Source organism: Periplaneta americana, chromosome 16 (assembly GCF_040183065.1).
Source record: "Periplaneta americana isolate PAMFEO1 chromosome 16, P.americana_PAMFEO1_priV1, whole genome shotgun sequence".
Taxonomy (NCBI): Eukaryota; Metazoa; Arthropoda; class Insecta; order Blattodea; family Blattidae; genus Periplaneta; species Periplaneta americana.
In genome coordinates, this window is record NC_091132.1 from 32,668,508 (window position 1) to 32,690,387 (window position 21,880).

The following is a 21,880-nucleotide window of genomic DNA, read 5'->3' on the forward strand; positions in this document are numbered from 1 at the left end:
CGGATTTCAGAAGATGCATAGGTATGATCAGTGATTTTTATTAATTCTTGTTCTAGAATGCCAATGCGAGTCATATTTGAAACTGCTGTGCATCGACTGGAGTGATTTGTAATTTTATATATATATTTTTTGACGTCCAGATCAGCGCAGTTTCAAATGTTGGCAAACAAAGAAACAAATGCTAGGGACGCGATAAAATTAAACAAATGCTAGGGATGCGATAAAATTAAACAAATGCTAGGGACGCGATAAAATTGTGCGATAAGCAGCCATGATTGGTTGAAATACGTCCTTTCGTACCGTTTTATTGGTCAAAAGTAGTGTGACGTAGTAAAAGTGTAATAGTCAAATTAAAGCAACTGATATTAGAGCTTTGAGACCAGAATATAATATAGAAGACTGGACAAAATAGAAAAATTAAAAAACTGGCAATAGAAACAGAGTTTCGAGAGTCCTTTCCATTAACAAAGTGGACAACATTAAAGTTAAGAGATAAAAATATTTGGTTTAGAAATTACATTTTGCCTTTTGCTTCTTCTATACTCACGCATGTGTACTGCTAATTTTTCATGTGCGTTACTCATATCAGATATTTTAACATGAGTTACGCAATACATTGTGACGTAACACACTCACCTGGTAACAGGCAGCGCGCGCACTGCTTGTTAGTGATTTCGCTGTAACTCTAAAACCATTTCAATTAGCCTACACTTAATCTCATTGTAGATTCGAAAAGCTTGTGAATCTCTACGTATTTCACACATAATATGTCCTGATCCAACTCAAATAGTTTGGGAGAAGCAGACAGCTAAACGTGACCGTTGTGAGTAAATTTATGCGCCACATTCTTGTACCTGTATAATAAAGCTATTTATAGATACGTAAACATTTATTTCTTGAACAATTCACATACCAGTTTTAATGCTTTAGTTCTTTTTTTATAGTTATTCTCAGAATGTAGTTACGCTAGGCGTGTCACTTCATGTGACGGTCGCAGAAGTTTCAAATGTAGGCCCGTAGACAGAAGTTATTCACATCAAGATAGATTCCGATACCTCTGCCGCACCTTGTATTAGATTTAATCTAGGTATAAATAGCCTGTACTAAAACACAAAACCATATTAATATCGACAAATTTTAAAATCTCGAAATCCTCAGGATTATAAATACAGTCTGGAAGGAAAAGACAAAAAGAAGGGGATCAATAATACGAAGAGACCAAGTCAATATTGGACAGGTCAAAACGCCCCTACCTTGTACGCAGTGGTGATGCAAAAAAAAAAAAATTTTAGAAACGACAACAATTACGTAAAGCTCTAACACCGACATAAGTACAATTTTAATCGCTTAACTCTATTTAAAAATAAATCTCTTATAGGTAATCAAACTCTTTATTGGTTTTTTAATTATTTAGATTACAAAGATCATCTTATGTGAAATTCAGGAAAAAATGTTTTTTTTTTTATTTTAGTGCACATTATAAATCTACATATTGAAGTGGACAGTGGAATACATTAAAATAAATAAAAAATGCTATTAAACCTATCAGTTTTCTAATTAAATGCATGGTTAATTAGAAAAGTATATTAAAATTCTATGTAGTTTGACAACAGCGCATCGCCGGCTTACCTACGAATACAAACATGAACTCTGATCTGAACAGCAGCATTCTGTCCTTGAATCACTGCGGCAGGCTTGCCAGACTTCCCAATTGCAGGAAATAACGATACGCATTCTTTTTTATTTAAAGATCAAGAAAACTGTCCATTTTATTTCAAAACCGCAAAGGAATAAATCATTCCTTATCAGCTTCTATAATGATAAGAGTAAGAATCAGGATGTATGGATAGTAATTATCAAGTAAACCAGTGAACATTTAGGGATTTTTGTCTGAAAAAGTAACATTCATTTCGGACTAATACGATTTTAGAATTTTTTGTTATACTCTATTCAAGGAACAAACTGTTAAAATCTACAGTCATATTACTGGGCAGTAGGCCTACCGTCCTGTACAGTATATTTTCATTTCTGTTTACCTTTTAAGTGAGAATAAAGGAGAATAAACTGTGAACAGGAATACCACTAGTAACAATAAATGATCATGAAACTAGAAAATACACAATATAAAATTATGACAATACTATGAAGTCTGTATGGGAGTTAGACGTATACCATGAAGGAGTAAGGTAGAAGTTGAGTGCAGGCTAAAAAGAATGCGATTTCTACGAACCATGACTGCAGTGACCCGAGTAGATCATACGAGAAATGACACAACTATAAATAACTTAGGAGTGCGAAAATTACTAGATATTGTTGACAATAGCTAAATAAATTGGTGGTAACATCTACAACGCATGGGTCAAGACAAAATTACTGCCGATGTACCGATTTGCAGAAGAAGCATCGGTAACGAGCGAAAATATGTAGGCCTAGGCCTATACAACAAATAATATAGCTGCAATAGGTTTTGAAGCACATAGCTTGAGGAAGAAATAAAAAGAACAAGGAATAACTTGTTACAAATCGCATGAAACATAATGAAAAATTATGTGTAACTTTCATGACACTTCGTCAAGTTACTGAAAATGGACTTTATCAGAGATTCATATTGCTAAAGAATACAGTGGAAGCTCTTACGTTCGACAGAAAAGAAGTTCAACATTCTATAGTTCGACTGCTTACGTAGGAGAATTAGACACGCCCCTATACAGTACGGGCACTAAGAAATGGGTTTGCCATTTGAATGGAAATTGGCTCTGTGTCTTGTACTGATACTTTTGTTAAAGGAAAACATAATATTGTATTGATTAGGATATCCATATTTAATCACTGATTTTAAATTAATGAACTCCTCTTTTTCTATTTGAGAATTGTGCCGTTTGTAAGATGGAACTGTCGAAACCCACTGTGGTACTAGAAGTGCATACACAGGTCTCGGGGCGGGCAGGAAATGCAAGTACAGTACTGTATTCGTTGATGGATAACCAATAAGAATTTGTATTCTTTTCACCTGTCACACACACTACTTGTATTGGACTGAACTTTCAATTCTGTTCAGTCGAACTTAGGAGACTCCACTGTACTAGGAAAGTAATACATATAATAACAAAAATATCGTATTTTAAACAAGAAAGCTCTAAATCAACCTCTAAATCCACCTCAGAACAAAATAATCAATGTGACTTGATCAGCTACGATGCATTCTCAGTAACAGATACTTCAGCTGAATGGCACTCACATAAATAAACATTAACAGAATTAGTTCCCTACATAATGAAGCTCGAAAATATATTTCACTCCCTTCTGAAGCATATAATCATTTGACTCCATTATTAAAGTTTATATGCAATTTTTCTTACTTAATTGTACAACTGTTGTTTTATAGTGGAAATTAATGTTTTCAAATCGGCGACAAACATTCTGCGAACGCAAACTTTAGTCATTAGCAGGATGGAAATGAGCAGAGCTCTCCTTCTTTTTAAGTATTCTCTTTGTAATGCGACACATAAACAGGCAATAAATCTTTGCCAGGAATTGAAATATCAGAACAATTCTAAGAATACAAGTGACTAGGAAATACCATAATGCAAATTACTAGTAATCTCTATCCACCAAATCTAAATGTAAAATGGACAATGACAATTTACAGGGAGAATTGCAAAAAAAACCACTCAAGATAAGGCCATGAAACTGAATGTGATATCATCGTCATCATGAAGTTCGACCGTTATTGATTCGTTCGGGTTTATTTATTTATTCATTAACTTATTTATTTATTTATTTATTTATTTATTTATTTATTTATTTATTCGTTTATTTATTTATTTATTTATGTATTCATTCGTTTCTTTCTTTATTCATTCATTCATTCATTTATTCGTTTGTTTATTCATTCATTCGTTTATTTATTTATTCATTCGTTTATTTATTCATTTATTCATTCGTTTATTTATTCATTTATTCATTCGTTTATTCGTTTATTTATTTATTCATTAGTTTATTTATTTATTTATTCATTCATTTATTTATTTATTCTTTCGTTTATTTATTTATTTATTTATTCATTCGTTTATTTATTTATTCATTCATTTATTTATTTATTCATTTATTCATTCATTCATTCGTTTATTTATTCATTTATTCATTCATTCATTCGTTTATTTATTCATTTATTCATTCGTTTGTTTATTTATTTATTTATTTATACATTCGTTTATTTATTTATTCATTCATTTATTTATTCCTTTATTCATTCATTCACTCGTTTATTTATTTATTCACTCGTTTATTTATTCCTTTATTCATTCATTCACTCGTTTATTTATTTATTCACTCGTTTATTTATTTATTCATTTATTCATTCATTCGTTTATTCATTTATTCATTTATTTATTCATTCATTCAGTTGTTTATTTGTTTATTTTTGTTTATTTATTTATTTATTTACTTTTTATCTATTTAATTATTTACTTTTTATCTATTTACTTATTTACTTTTTATTTATTTACTTCCACTTATTTTTACTTACTTATTTTTACTTACTTATTTGTATTTACTTATTTAATTAGCCTACTCACTTATTTATTTATTTATTTATTTATTCATTTATTCATTTATTTCTTTATTTGCTGATCTAGTTATTTGCTTATTAATTAATTAATTTATTTGCTTATTAATTGATTGATTGATTCATTTATTTATTTATTCATTTATTTATTTATTTATTTATTTATTTATTTATTTATTTATTTATTTATTTATTTATTTATTTATTTATTTATTTATTTATTTATTTATTTATTTATTTATTTATTTATTTATTTAATCGTTTGTTTACTTATTAATTTATGTCTGTAACAGGACAAAGCCCAAATTACAATACACAGTACAAATATTCGCTTAGAACCACGGTTGGGAATTCGCACGTAAAAAATCGTTCTTTACTTTATAGAAAATACGCGTAAATAATGCGTAATTACCGTAATAAATGTAAAACACTCAAAAAACCTCCAAGAACTTTTATTTTTAGTCTTTCTTTGTTCAGTTTGTGATGAAAGTTTACCGTTTGAACTCCCAACAAACCTAGCGTATAACTCGAGGCTACCAATTAATGTTAAAAAACATGGAACCTTATTAAGAAGATTTTTGCAATTCATACCGGATGAAGTCAAAGGTTTCTACACAGAACTGTACACATGGCCTACTACCAAAAAAGACAGTAATGCCAGTGGAAGCGAAGATTGAAAAAATAAGTTTATTAATGTTCTGACATATAAAAAGTCTATTCAGCCATGTTTCCCAACTCTTTGATGATTAGTCATTAACTATATAACATTTGGAAAATTATTACATTTAATGAGTTATATTTAAATCATAATGTTTACCTTAAACTGTTGTACTATAAAACGGCCTTTATCACTAGAATCGTTTATTTTTAAAACCCCACAAGTGACAAAACAAAACTGTTTAGTTTTATTTTAATTAATCAAAATGTATTTAACAAGTGATATTGGTTGCTAAATGTTAGGTTTATTCATTATTAGTTGTGTTTTATAAGATACATATAAAGTCCCCCCCTCCAAAATAATTAATTGCGATGTTATGGGGTTTTTCCAACAAACAAACTGAAAGTAAGGAAAGCGTTGCTATTTTTCTAAGTATTAGAGTGAATGGAAGTATGAACAAATGTTACAAGATGTAAAAACTACAGTATAAAATCACAAAAGAAATTCTGTTGCAACAGACATTTTTCTTATCAGAGCCTAAAAGGAATTAAGTAATAAATCGATGTTTATATTGTCAAAATCAAAAATAAATGTTAGTTTATTAGTCCGTGTATAAAACAGTTTTCTATATTACGTATTTTACATGTAAATCACATGTAAAATACGTAAAGGGAATTTACTCGCCCAACCCTGCTTAGAATACAAAAAATGCAGATAACATGAAAAGAGATAAAAAATTGATACAAACACAAGATAGAGGAATAAATATCAAAGAAAAAGACAAATACATATGTAAATAAAAATACATATATAATATAAATAAAAAATACAAATTAAAAAATTAAAATAGATAAATACAGATATCATAACCAAAGAATGGAAAATTTAGCTACAAACGGCAATTACACAGTAACAAATAGATAAAAATAAAAATAACCTTCAGTAGGGTATATTACTAATAAAATGTTTATATTTCATGTAAGAAATACTGAAATCTAGATCCCATTCTTATATATTTCATTGAATTTTAAACACTTTTTAACACTGGTAAATTTTTGCGTGTTGAAGTGTTTGGTTTTTTTTTGTAGTTTATATGGCCGAATAGCGGTTTTAGAGGTTTTTCTATGTAATATCACTGAAAGATGATTATTCCGTGAGAACATACACACTTCAGCAGCATCAATAAGTCACGAGCTTATCCTAACATGAATTCCTACAATCTAAGAAGAAAAAGGTGCCAGTTCTAAAGATATGCCTCTTGTATTATAATGTTTATTACGCATTTTGTCAGCATAGGTTTCTAATTACACACAACTCGTCCAATCTCTATCTTCACTATGTCCTTTCAATGCCATCACTTTTCTTAGCTGTTACTTTGCTTGTCAAAAAACACGAATCCTCAGCATCATTTCTATATTAATATAGGCCTAGAACCTTAGATCATATATGTAACAGATAACTCATCGCTATGTTAAAATAGGCAGCACTTTGAAGAGAACTACCGCCAGGATCGCCACCCGTCCGCCGTAAACGAACACGAGATGGCAGTACAGTCGCTAATGCAATTCAAGTGGCAATCATGACGCGACTCCTTGTGTAACAACTAGATGGCAGCGTAGTAAACCTGACAAAAGTTGTTAACCTCAAAGCCTATAAGGCCGACTTATCTGGGTATATATGATCTAGGATAGAACATAATGGAATTGATTTTTTCGAAAAAAAAAAAAAAAAAGTGGCTCCGAAACACTACTATTCTAAAGTAGATTTTTATTGAAACATAAATTAAGAATAATAAATAATTTACAAATTTTAATATAAACAATTACGTTTTGACGACGAATTTTAGAAGTAAACTTCTAGAAATATGGACTGACAAAAGTAGGCCTCCAACACCTTACTTAACGACTTATAACAGCTAAAAGCTAATATCTCGAATGACGTCTCATTTGACTGGATATTCGCAAGGGTATTGTATTTCTTTCTGTGTAGATAGACGACACAGAAGTTCAACAAAATCGGTATCGGAACACTGTGAACTCCCCTTGAAAGTCAAACTTATTCGCTTTTCTGAAACGGAAAATTTTTCCTGTGTAAGTATTATTTACTTACAACCAAATTCTAATATCCTTTCATATTGGCTTTTGGAATAGCCACAGAATGGTGCTGTTCCACAAGTAAGGATTAACCTTCATTTTGGCGAAGCAATCAGCGCTCTCATTACCCCCTATTCCCACATAACCTGGCATCCATGTTGGCTGTGACCTTGCCTCAGCAGCTGAGCTCCGGTATGGATACGAATGAAATTCGACCTGATAACTTCGTTAGGTTCTCCAGAAGCTTCCCTCAATTATAAAGCGAATTTCAGGCAATCCTAAGAGAGTTTCAAAGGCATGTTGGGTCCGATAAGTATAATTAATATAATTTTAAATACATATTGCAATTTTTAAAAACAATTAATAATAATAAATACATGAACGCCACTGAGGATTACTATATAGCGACAAATTCTAATAATAACATGCATTTACTTAATGAGCAATTTCCTAATTTAAATAACACGCTTTACAAAATTGTAAAGAAATAAATTCTTGATGATCCAGTAGGCCTGATATTTAGTTTTCTTTAATGTATGTATGTATTTATTCACACTGCAATGGGTATATACCCGGTGGCAGTGGTAACTAATTACACTCAATAATGACAAAATAAACTTATTAATTAAAAATACAGTTAATAATAATACCAATAATTAATACAAATAATAATAATAATAATAATAATAATAATAATAATAATAATAATAATAGGGAATATTCTAAATTAAGTGAAGCACGATCACTTAAAATAACATTTAAAATATATCTAATTTGTATCTTAAATCTAAGTTCGAACTAAAGCCCACGAGTATGATATGTTCATATCTGCACAAGTACCTTTCCACATTACACTCATTTCGCTGTCAACTCACTCACTGCACTGAAACTACGACACATTTCACTGATTTTATCCTGATTTCACTAACACTTCAAAAACATTTCACTGTTCAAATACTTTGCACTGCCACTATAAACTATAAAGCTTCCCTGACAGGAACACGTTTCACTGACACAACACACTTCACTGACACAACATAATTCTTCACTGATACAACACTTCAATAACAAAATATCTTTTACATCCTTTACATACTGTGTATAATTACCGTCTATTAGTAAAGTCCTTAAGCCTATTTTTAAATACGTTTTTGGTTGTTGGTAAAGCCTTTAGTAAGTCTGCAGGTAAATCATTCCAGTCCCTGATAGTACGATTGAGAAAAGAAAACTTTCCAGTGTCCGTCCTCTGTCTTCTTTCCCTCAATTTATATGACTGGTCGTTCCTTGAAGAGTAATTTGGCGGTTGCAACCTATTTTTTATTTCTCTCCAGGCAGTCTCACCTCTGTATGCTTTGAACAGTGCGCATAATCGAATTCGCGTTCTCAACCGTTCTCAATGTCAACGCCTTCTGTAAAGCTCAGTCGTGTTTCTGCGAAATTGCGGCTAGGTCATCAATCCTCACAATTAATTCCATGTAAGTATTAAAATTCACCATCTCATATTCAACATTCACTTTTTAACTTTCAATTTTTAAAGTTACATTTTTCCATATGATTACAGGACTTTGAATTAGCAGCAACACGAGTGACTTGTATACCACAGCATGTTCCATTTCATTGTATTCCATGACCACACGCATTTGAAGACTGCCAACTTATTTTGTCTTACTGAACATTTTAATCACTAGCGCATTGTTCATCATTTTTACTGCTGTGTACTTGGTTATTTTAGATTTTGTTGTCACGCATGCGTTCATAACCATATATGTTTGTATTGGTTACCATTTTAACTTTGTTTGTCCAGACATATACTCCAATGATTGTATACATACCAGAGATATAAATGTTCATCTTTCGTTTCCATCGCCATGAGACCTGAAGATGCCATACTTATGGTTCGTCTTTTACTATGTACTACCTGATGTCATAATTTAATGACTGCTAGAGTATCCAGATTGGAAAGGAGAAGGAATGAGAATGTGAGGCAAATGATGGAGATGGAAGAGTCGGTAATTGAAAGAATCGAAAAACGAACTCTTCAATGGTATGGCCACGTAAAAAGGATGAAAGAAGGAATATGGCCAAAGATTATTCTGGAATGGTCACCTCGGGGAAGGAGGAAGCGTGCGAGACCAAGAAAAACATGGAAAGCCGGTGTCATGCAAATGATGAAGGACCGACATATGCAGGAGGAGGATTGGCGGGATCGAGAAGGATGGCGGAAGGGAATTCAGGGCAACCGCTGAAGAGTGGAAGAGCCCACAAAAGAAAGAAAGAAGAAGATTAAACCTAAGAGAGATCACCTATATTTTCTTACTAAATACAGCCTCTGTACCAATAATAATGTCATGTTTACTGTTAACAGATCAGTTAGTGTGGCATCGGTGAATAATAATCTATTTAATATATAATACCTTATTATGTTTTTTTTCTGTTGAGAGAGGATACAATAACATATTCAAAAAAATTTAAACCTAGCAGTGCAGAAACTCTACGGCTTCAGTAATATCTCACTGTCCAGTAAGATAGATTCTTGTCTACCGCTGTGGAGTAATGGTTAGCGCGTCTGATCATGAAACAAGTGGGTCCGGGTTCAAATCCTGGTTGGAATAAGTTATCTGGTTGGGGTTTTTCAGGAGTTTACCCTCAACTAACTGAAGTAGAATTATGATTATTAGAGGAGAAAAATTCACTTCAGCGCCGGGTGTCGCTCTAACCACTGAGCTACGCCGAAGTTCAATCCACAGCACTGTATCGAATCCCACTCCTCTACTATCAATATCGCATGTAGTGTGTCTGAGATTACTAGTTTAATTTCTTGTTTGAGGTTAAAGAGTTTTGCTCAATCTGAAAGCATTGAGCACTATCTCGTCAAATACAAAGCCTTAAATAATAAGTAATAAAATAAATCGTAAGTATTTTACTTGGATGCTGCGGTACAGATGCTTATTACAGCATGATTAGCAGAGCAAAATAATCATTAATGTAATTTTATTACATCTAAATAGTACTAATGACTTTCCGCTATCTGAACTTAAATCTTTAAGATTAGCATGCAAAATTCTTTCACATTTAACATTAGTTCTATTTCAGGTAGTTTTATAATCGCCACATAGGATATTTTCATTACAATAAATATATACGCTAATCTTATTTCTTATTAAAAATTCAGAGAATTAATAGGCCTAGTGTAATTTCTTTTTTAGTTTCTCATTATCGAAATAATTCTACATATTGGAAATCGAACATATCGATACTGCTTTTTCTGAGCATATACATACTTAAATCTAATTAGCGGAATTTGGCGATATATTGGGGTGAAATATTTCAGGAATCCCGATCCGACCGCAAAACCACAAGAATTGTTCCTACTCGAATGTTGTGTTGGCATTTATAAGGCAGAAATAAGACACGATATTTTATTGGTGAACTCCAAAATGATCTAACCTAAATCAGTGGTACTCATTACGCGGCTCGCGGGCCTCATGCGGCTCTCAAAGATATTTATTGCTGTTCTTAAGCTAGTACAATATTCCTGTTATTTTATGAGAATTACTTTTTTAATTTCTGTAATAATTTGCAGCTGGAGAAAACTTTGGTTACCCTGCATCATTACTGCCAGTGAAGGTGTTCAACAACGATACGTATTTGTTTTCTTTAAGAAAAGGTAGTGTCATGTCTTATGTGCTTATTACGTCTTGATATAAGTTAATAATGGGTTAAAAACGTTTTTATTTGAATATATATTACAGTAGTGTATATTCAAATTCTGGTAAGTATCGGTATCGAAAACATTTTCAATCAAGGATAGGAGAACTGAAAATGTTGCAAATGCCCTTAATATATGAACAGAAAGCAATGCATCCAACTATACATTAAAACTAAATGATAACAAAAACATCGTATCACGTAGCAAAAATTAAGCCATTTACACACTTAAGGAGTGCCTTCTAGCTGTATCTGACGCTTTATTTGCTAAATTTCAAAATGCAAAACAGATTACAGGTGAAATAAAAGAAATCAACCTGTTCATTTTGCAGATTAGAACAATCTTCAGTTCAACTTCATAATAGCAGTGACATTTATTTATTTAAATATTTATTTATTTATTTATTCATTCATTTATTCATTCATTTATTTATTTACTTATTTATTTACTTACCTATCTACTTACCTACTTATTTGCTTATTTATTTATTTATTTATTTACTTACCCACCTACTTACTTATCTATCTACTTACTTACCTACCTTTTATGTATTTACTTACTTACCTACCTACCTACTTAACTACCTATTTATTTATTTATTTAGTTATTTATTTACTTACCCACCTACTTACTTACTTACCTACTTATTTGCTTATTTATTTATTTACTTACCTACCTACCTATCTACCTACGAGTACTTACTTACCTACCTACTTATTCGCTTATTTATTTATTTATTTATTTATTTATTTATTTATATACTTACCTACTTACCTATATTCCTATCTACTTACTTACCTACCTCTTACCTATTTATTTATTTATTTATTTATTTACCCACCTACTTACTTACCTACCTACTTATTTGCTTCTTTATTTATTTACTTACCTACCTACAAGTACTTACTTACCTACCTACTTATTCCCTTATTTATTTATTTATTTATTTATTTATTTATTTATTTATTTATTTATTTATATACTTACCTACTTACCTATATTCCTATCTACTTACTTACCTACCTCTTACCTATTTATTTATTTATTTATTTATTTATTTATTTATTTATTTATTTATTTATTTATTTATTTATGTGTTTATGTATTTATGTATTTATTTATTTTTTTACTTACTTATTTACTTACTTACTTATTTACTTACTTACTTATTTACTTACTTACTCATTTATTTATTTATTTATTTATTTATTTATTTATTTATTTATTTATTTATTTATTTATTTATTTATTTATTTATTTATTTATTTATTTATTTATTTATTTATTTATTTATTTTGCTGATAATTGTAACATAAAACATAATATATACAGAAAAACTTTAGCTCGCCCCTGAAAGAGTAGAACTCGTGCTCTGAGGCATGTAAGTGTGAGATCCGTTAATATAATTATATTGAAATATTAATAATAATAATAATAATAATAATAATAATAATAATAATAATAATAACAATAATGGACGAAATAATTTAATAATTAAGATCGGCACATTCTGTTAAGTTTTAATACTGGGAAATGCATTGTGGCTCTCGGCAAATTACTATTTCTCACTTTTGGTTCTCCTCTCATTTCTAGTTAGTACCACTGACCTAAGTAGTTATTTGTATTAGGTCAATAAATTTCGCAACAGAATTCACATATATTCAGTCAAATTATGGAGTTATGTGAATTTTATAGGCGTATTACTTTCGATTTTCACAAAATTGCTAGAATTGTCTCAGATCTGAAACACCCGTTCCTAACCCGTTCTTGAGCGTCTTAACTAGAGTATCAGACACGTTAACTCTATGCTACAGGACAATTGTGTCTAAGAAGTTTTTAAATTGGTTATTTTACGACGCTTTATTAAAGTAAAAGTTACTCTGCATTTGCCCTTAATGAGTTGAGGAAAACCCCCGGAAAAAACTCAACCTGGTAACTTGCCCCGACCGGGATTTGAATCCGGGCTCTCCTGTTCTAAGAAGTTGAAACTTCTCCGAGTTAGTGAGTAGTTGTGAAAGAACAGAATGACTAAATTTTTTGTCCTATGATTTAAGCTTTGAAACTAAAATAGGGTTATTTAGAAATTTTGCTAACTAGTTTAACATCAGAATGATATTATATTTAGTGTTCTGAAAACTCAGCTTTCTCCAATCTTTCCTATTTCTGCCTTCCTTTTCATTTCCTCATATGATCCATATGTATGTATGTATTTATTAACACTACAATTGGGTATACACCAGGTGGTAGTGGTATATAATATACAATAATTACAATTACGTGAAATAAAATAAAATAAACCTAAATGAAATAAAATAAAATAAACGTAAATCTATAAAATATAGTAGATGCAATAAACCTAGGACTATAAATAGAAACTATTCTATAATAACGCCTACGATAAGCAAATGTAAATCTAACTTATATTACTTCTATTTCACCAACTATTACCAATTTAAGTAATTACATATCACCTTAATTAATTACATACCAACTTAATTACATATCATCTTAATTAATTACATATCACCTTAATTTATTTGCATATCAAATAAATTACATATCATCTTAATTAATTATGTATCAACTCAATTAATTACATGACACAACTTAAATAATTACGCTGCATCTCCAATGCCTCTTAATGCCGTCTATCATCTTTTACCCCGAACTCTTCTCTCGTTGACCATTCCTTCCAGTGCATCCTTCAGTAGGCAGTTTTTTCTCAGCCAGTGACTCGACCAATTATTCTTCCTCTTCCTGATCAGTTTCAGCATCATTCTTTCTTCACCCGCTCTTTCCAACACAGCTTCGTTTCGTATTCTGTCTGTCCACTTCACACGCTCCTTTCTTCTCCTTATCCACATTTCAAATGCTTCTATTCGCTTCTCTTTACTTCGTCGTAATGTTCATGTTTCTGCTCCCATATAATGACACACTCCATACAAAGCACTTCATTAGTTTGAACTTTAGTGTATTTTTTTAATCTTATTCCTTCAGTAGGAATACGAAGAATGATATTACTTAAAAAAGATTCATAATTAATTTCACTCTTAATGACCTTACAAAAAAAATAAATAATCGTGATCTAGACGTCTGCCATATAGACTATAACAATTAAAATATTTGCAGTTACTCTCATATTTATAAACACAGGAAGTAGGTAAAAATCTAAAAGAACGTAAGGAAATATTTTTTTTTAATATTCTCCAATTTAAGCAATAGTAATAATAATAATAATAATAATAATAATAATAATAATAATAATAATAATAGTAATAATAATAATAATAATAATAAACTCAAAAGAGTACAATACGATAAAAACTTGTTTTAATTACCGCGAAATTACATGAATTTTGTGGCCGATTTCATTATGTTTGTCTTATACGAATATTTTCCACAAAACTTAATATCCAACATCCAGATGACACAGTGGTACTTCTGGAAAATACTTGTTACTTGTAGATATCAAGGGCATACAAATACTATTCAAGTAATAAATGGCTAATTTGTGAACGTGCAGTTTCAGAATCCACTACAGTCTCACTGTGTCAATATTTTACTAAGCAGAATACATGTGGTTAGGGTTAGAACAAGACACGTGTTGTCATTTCCAGTATCACCACACCTTCACATTATGCAACACACCTACATAAAGAGCGAACCAACAAAAACATCTTATAAGGAGAGGACACGCTCCGTATATCACCGAATTAAATAAGATTGTGTGAGATGTAAGTACAAGACGTACTGTGTAAAGTCATACCTGGTATGGGTAACCAATGACCCCTCGTTTTGGAAATATTGGCTATTGTTTGTGACATATTTCCGTTAGGTGCCTAATAGGGAAGCATCGGACTGTGTAAAAGCGTACCTCATATGGTTGGGTGCTGAGTTGTTATCCAGGCGACCTGGGTTCGAAAATCAACTGGTCCTACATTTTTTTCTTTTAATAATGATTAATAGTGTGATCACAGTATCCTACTTACATATATCATATTTCTCAATGTATTGAACGCTTCATCATGTTTTAAACAAATTACTAATTAACTAACATTGTATTGTAAAGAATAAACAAGGAAATATTGCTCACGTAGGCAGGTCACTGGTGTCTGTTCTGTTTCTATTCCACTTCATTTTGTACATGATTCATTATGATAAATTTAATAAAAACACACAAAACATACATATTTCCTGCACCATGCATGGCAAATGAAAGAAGGTTGTCTACAGTCACACACATTTCTCCGCACTTCTGCTGCGAAACAGACATCCTTCACATTCACAAATACTTCTCGTTCGTTTATTAATTTTGATGCATACCAAGCATATTTCAATATGGCTTTGAATATAGGAGCTGACAACTGAAAGTGAACTAACGAGTAAATTTTGAGGGCAATCTCCCTTGAAGCAATTTGTCGCCCAGTTTGTAAAAGGAAAGAGCTATTTTGCAAATATTTGATAAAAACCTTCACCTGTCTAAAAAAAATAAATAAATATCACAGGACTGGCAGAATCCAGCACATTTGGGTTGCAAGTTACTTCATTTCCTTCATTTGTAAATATTTCATCACACAAAGAAGGATTTACCTGCCCTTCCCACGAGTCCAGAATTAGAAGAAATGGCTGCTCTTTCACATATGTCTTTATTACTTTCTCCAGGTATTGCTTATGGAGTTGAGATGTCAGCTTTCCTGATGAAGAACGTGTTACACATATATTTCCGAATTTAGAAGTGAGTTCATCTACTTGACGTTGCACTCTTGGGCCAAATTGTCCTTTCGGTTATAACAACAATAATAATAATAATAATAATAATAATAATAATAATAATAATAATTTATTATTTATTTATTATTAATATTTGTGTGCTGAAAAACAGCTAGAGGCCAATTATAGTTCAGCACAATACATAAACAGAAGATACAAAGGTACAAAAACAATTAAATAATATCTTAAATAAACGAAAAACATACATAAATAAAATAGATAACAAGAACAGTAAATACTAATAATCAAAACGAAACTATACCTTAAAAGGATCTAAATTGTGCCCATGCAAATTGACATATTTTATGCATCTACAGACTGAAGAAAGTGATTTAGAATTTCTGTTATAAAAAATTTTTTGAAATCTTAAACCTTTTGTAGGAATACGAAGGCTGATGTTGTTTATGATAGACTCACAATCAATATCACCCTTGATAACTTTGCAAAGAAATTGATAATCAAGATTTTGACGTCTAGAATAAAGTTAAAATATTTACAGGTAATCTCACAGTTAAAGTCAGAGGAATTGGGTATAAATCGAAAAGCACATAAGGAAATAAATTTTCTTTGAATATTTTTCCAATTTAACCGAATCTGTTGAAGTAATGGAATTCCAGGCTACAGATGCATATTTAAGTTTAGATCGAACCAAAGTAAAGTATAGAATTAATAGTGACTCAGGAGTAGAAAAAGAATAAGTTATAGACCTTATTAAACCAAGCATTCTTATTGAATGATTATAAATATATTGAACATGATCGTGAAAGTATAATTTAGAATCGATTGTACACCAAGATCTTTAATAAAATTTTTCCTAATAATACAGACGTTGTTAAGAGAATAGTTAAATTTTATGGAAGTAGTTTTTCGTGAGTATGAAATGACAAAAGTTTTTGTTTCATTAATTTTCATTCCATTATTATCAGACCAAAGTTCAATAGAGTTAATATCATTTTGAAGAGTTTGGCAATCGGCAGGACTATTTATTGAGTGAAAGATTTTGAGATCATCAGCAAATAACAGGTAGTTTGAACTTATTCTTTTAATAATAATAATAATAATAATAATAATAATAATAATAATAATAATAATAATAATGATAATATCAAGTTTTAAAAAATGAGAAGGCATTAAGATTCGAACTGGGGTTGCCTGGATTACAACTCAGCATCCAACCATATGAGCTACGCTATTACATAGTCCAATGCTTCCCTATTAGGCACCTAACGGAAGTATGTCACAAGCAATAGTCAATATTTCCAAAACGAGGGGTCATTGGCCACCCATACCAGGTATGACTTCAAACAGTACGTCTTGTACTTTCATCTCACAGAATCTTATTTAATTTGGTGATATACAGAGCATGTCCTCTCCTTGTTAGTTTCAGGGAAGAGGATGCTGTAATGTGAATTTTGATGTGAACACGTCTTTCAAATCAGACCGAGATACGAGGTACCAAAAAGAAAAAGATGATGTAACGCTATAACGTTTGCAAGGTGATCCATTCCGACACTCTAACTTCGTACCTTCAAACTTTATACGTGTATTACATCATTCCAAGAAAGTAAAAATCTTAGAAATATGGGACAATATAGTACGTAAACTATAAAAGGTATTTTAGAATAAGAGAGGTAAGAACGGTCTGTGACTTAATTTCCTCAGCTAAAATGGTAAATATCAATAAAACAGAGATTAAATAAATTATAAAATGTATTTTCTTTTATCTTGTACAATACACGTATCAAGCAACAATTAATATGAAAAAGAGAAATATTTTCATAAAATGACAACTCGTCACTTATACTATACAAGGTGAACCATAAGCAATGTCATTAATTTCAGGAGATTTATTCTTTGAGATACTGCAAACAAAAAAAGTTTAATATGATTTTTTCTCGTTTTTGCTTTCTTTTCGAGATAAAAATTGTTTTATATGAAATGTTTCAAATTGTGTTTTGGAAAAGCCATTGATTTAATTCTCAACATGCTCAGTCAGTTTAAGAGAGCAGTGTATTATGATAATAAATTATTAAAATAATTTTAGTTTTGTCCTTTAAATGTGCAGAAATTTGATCCGAATAAATGTAATTTTTTGTTTTGCAAAGGAATTTTAAAATGTTACATTTGTTTGGATTAAATTCCTGCACATTTAAAGGACAAAACTAAAATTCATTGAATCGTTTATTATATCATAAATTAAAATTAAATTAAATTAACTGAGTTGGGAATTCAATCAACGGCTTTCCCAAAACACGCTATGAAATGTTTTGCATAAAACAATTATTTTTCTCGAAAAGAAAGCAAAAAACGAGCAAAATTCTATTCAACGTTTTTGTTTGAAATATCTCAAAGAATAATCCCTTGAAATTAATGGCATTGCTTACGGTTCAACCTGTACATGATAGTTTTTTTTAAGTAGGTTATTTACGACGCTTTATCAACATCTCAGGATAGTTAGCGTCTGAATGAGGTGAAGGTGATAATACCGGTGAAATGAGTCCGGGGTCCAACACCTAAAGTTGCCCAGCATTTGTTCGTATTGGGTTGAGAGAAAACCCCGGAAAAACCTCAACCAGGTAACTTGCCCCGACCGAGAATCGAACCCGGGCCACCTGGTTTCGCGGCCAGACGCGCTAGTCGTTACTCCACAAGTGTGGACCATGACAGTTAAATTTCTACTATTTGGTAATACAAAATAATTGATAGTACAGTAGAAAAGCATTCTTAGCAGCCATGATTCGCATACGACAAACAGCAAAATAAGGCATTAAAATTTAAAAAAAAAGTTAAATTCCATAAGTTGAAAAGAAACTATTAACATGCAGAGTACATGGTACGCACATGAAATCCGTTTGGTGGATAACATATTCACGGAAGTGTAAGCCTCAAGAATTTAGAAGAATAATGAGGCACTGGAATGATAACAACGTTAAGTGAAGAAGTGACAAGCATATATTGCATTATATGCAAGGAAGAGAATGGAACAAGGAACGTGTAAGAGACAGCAACATCAATGTACTCTCTAAAATAACTGGGCAAAACATATCAGATTGAAGATGAGGATCTTTCGCAATGTAATTTCATGATGACTATTACACTTTTACTACGTCACACTACTTTTGACCAATAAAATGGTACGAAAGGACGTCTTTCAATCAATCATGGCTGCTTATTGTACAATTTTATCGCGTCCCTAGCATTTCTTTAATTTTATCGCTTCCCTAGCATTTGTTTGTTTTTATCACTACCCTAGCATTTGTTTCTTAGTTTGCCAACATTTCAAAGTGCACTGGTCTGGACGTCAAAAAACAGAAAATTACAAACCACTCCAGTCGATGCACAGCAGTTTCAAATATGACTCGCACTGACATTCAAGAACAAGAATTAATAAAGATCACTGGTCATAGCTATGCATCGTCCCTGAAACCCTATTTACAAATAAATGAAGAGCACCATTCGGAAATCCTGAATAAGTTGAGGAATAAACCATGTACATCAACGAGTTCACTTCTTCTACGCACACGTCCAATAAAACATCAACTGAACCACCAACCACTAAAACATTCAAATTTGAAAATTGTACTTTAAATAACTGTTTCTTTTAAAATTATTCATGTTTATTTTTTATTTCATCATCGTTAATTAAAACGTTTCTTGTTTATTTCATCATCCCTAATTAAAACGTTTCTAACACTTGTTTATATTATTTAGGTTATGTTATAGCTTCTGCTGTATGATATTATGGGTAGTTAAGTACCAGAGATTGTTTAATACTAAGGTTTATCAAAAATCATCTGTCAAATGACGTTGACTACTGGGATCCGGATGATTGAAATGGAATGCAACTGTTTTAATAAAAATGAAACTGAATCAACAAAGCCTTCTTGACTACTAACCGTCCACAGAGTTCAATGAACATTCCATAGTTGGCACAACTGATAACAGAAAACAGCTATCCTAACACATTACTGCCATCTAGCGTAATGTTGAGATGGTACAATAATACATTTGAAGACAGTTGTATTTTCGTAAGTCAATTAATATTTCATTGTATTGAAGTACTTTGTTACTTCTAATCTTTATATACCTTCTTCTAATCGTGTAATAGTCAATTAAATCCACTCGAGTTCTGATTTTCTCAAGATAAATCAAAACCTCTAGTGAGATTGCTGTTGATAAAAAAATGTTAAAAGGCTATTCAGGATACAGGCTGGAAGTGAAATAACCTTGCTGGTTGAAGAGACGATAGGATACACTGAAATGAATAGAAAACCTGTATTACGCTTTGTGATTAAATGCACTGTTAATTAGAAAATTAAGTTTGAAGTTTCAGCTGTCCGGCAACATCGCCACGAACACACGCTTCTCGTGATACAGATGTAAGAGGTCAACGAACTCGGCAACTCCGAGTGTCTCGGTAGATGAGCTGTTTGTTCTTTAGCGGTGTGTTACAGCCAACTCGTAGCGTGGAATTGCTTGAATTTAGAGGCTTTTAAAATTAAATTTACACGAAAACCGATCACAATATTGAAATATGCCAGAGGAATAAATTATTCTTTATTAGTTTTCCTATTGATATGGACAAAAATCACGATCTTAGTCGCAATAGTTATCGAATAAGAGGTTGTTAAACATTCGAGAAAAACTTTTTTTTAACTATAAACTTTCCAGCAATATGATATTAGGCCTTTAGTTTTTTGTTATATAGGCTACAACATGAGCCATTCGCTCTGAAAATCTGCAAGGCTATTTCACTTCCACCCTGTATAGGTCTATTTACAGGCTGCCATAGGTATTGTTCATTTTTAATCATAATATACTGGGTGATGGCGGATTAAAAACTGGAAAACATTTGATCCGCAGGGATACATAATGGTTTAATGAATAAAATAAATAATAAATAAAATAAGCATATATATGTATACATCATAGAAAAGAGCAAATGGATTGAACGAGTTCCGGAATCAAAGTCTTCAATTGTTTCTCTTATCATAGATCCATACTCTCAATTTGTGAACAAACAAAAATAAAACAATCACACCAACACAACTGTAATTTCATTCCCGGAACTGGGGGACGTATTCTACGTGCGGAATATCCCTGATACAGCGCAGACATGTTTCTCTATAAAAAGTTATATTATCTGACAAAACATTGCATTAGCACTTGCCCGAAGCATTTTCCCTTTTATGTTTTTGCAACTATTCATTTCCATTCCATGTATTGTGGATCCCTATCACCACGGCATGGCGCCTCCTCAGGTTGCGGATAGAGGAGACGGCCTCCAGATATGGAGGGTAGCTGCGAATATATTAAATAAGCAGTCGTGGACAACCGATAAGGGGTGGTCCTCCAGCTTGGGGGTTGGGCGAAGGGCTAACAACCCATCACCGTAAAAAACAGCTTGTTACGAAACCTAACAATAAGCCTCGGAATGGGACTGATTCTCCGGCACGACCACAGCAAAGGAATAAGGTTATAAGATTTGGTACATGGAACGTAACTAGTCTTTATAGAACAGGAGGGGTAACATTAGTAGCAAAAGAACTCGCTAGATATAGAATAGACTTCGTGGGAGTACAAGAGGTTAGGTTAGATGGGAATGGCATATCACAAATAGGCGATTACTTGTTGTATTATGGGGAAGGAAACATTAATCACCAATTAGGAACGGGATTCTTTACATAAATGAATAAAATCAGAATGTAGCACGTATGGGCGAATCCAGAAATGCATATGGAGTGTTAGTTGGGAAGCCAGAGGGGAAAAGACCTTTGGGGTGGCCGAGACGTAGATGGGAAGATAATATTAAAATGGATTTGAGGGAGGTGGGATGTGATGGTAGAGACTGGATTAATCTTGCTCAGGATAGGGACCAATGGCGGGTTTATGTGAGGGGGGCAATGAATCTCCGGGTTCCTTAAAAGCCAGTAAGTAAGTATTCATTTCCATTATTAATTTAATATTATGTCATAAATATGCATTCCAGATTCTTACACAACTCTCCTTACTTTTCGGGCAGCGTTTGTTAAGGAATATCAGAAAATTTCTCAAGTAATATTATTAAGCTTTAACTTGGACAA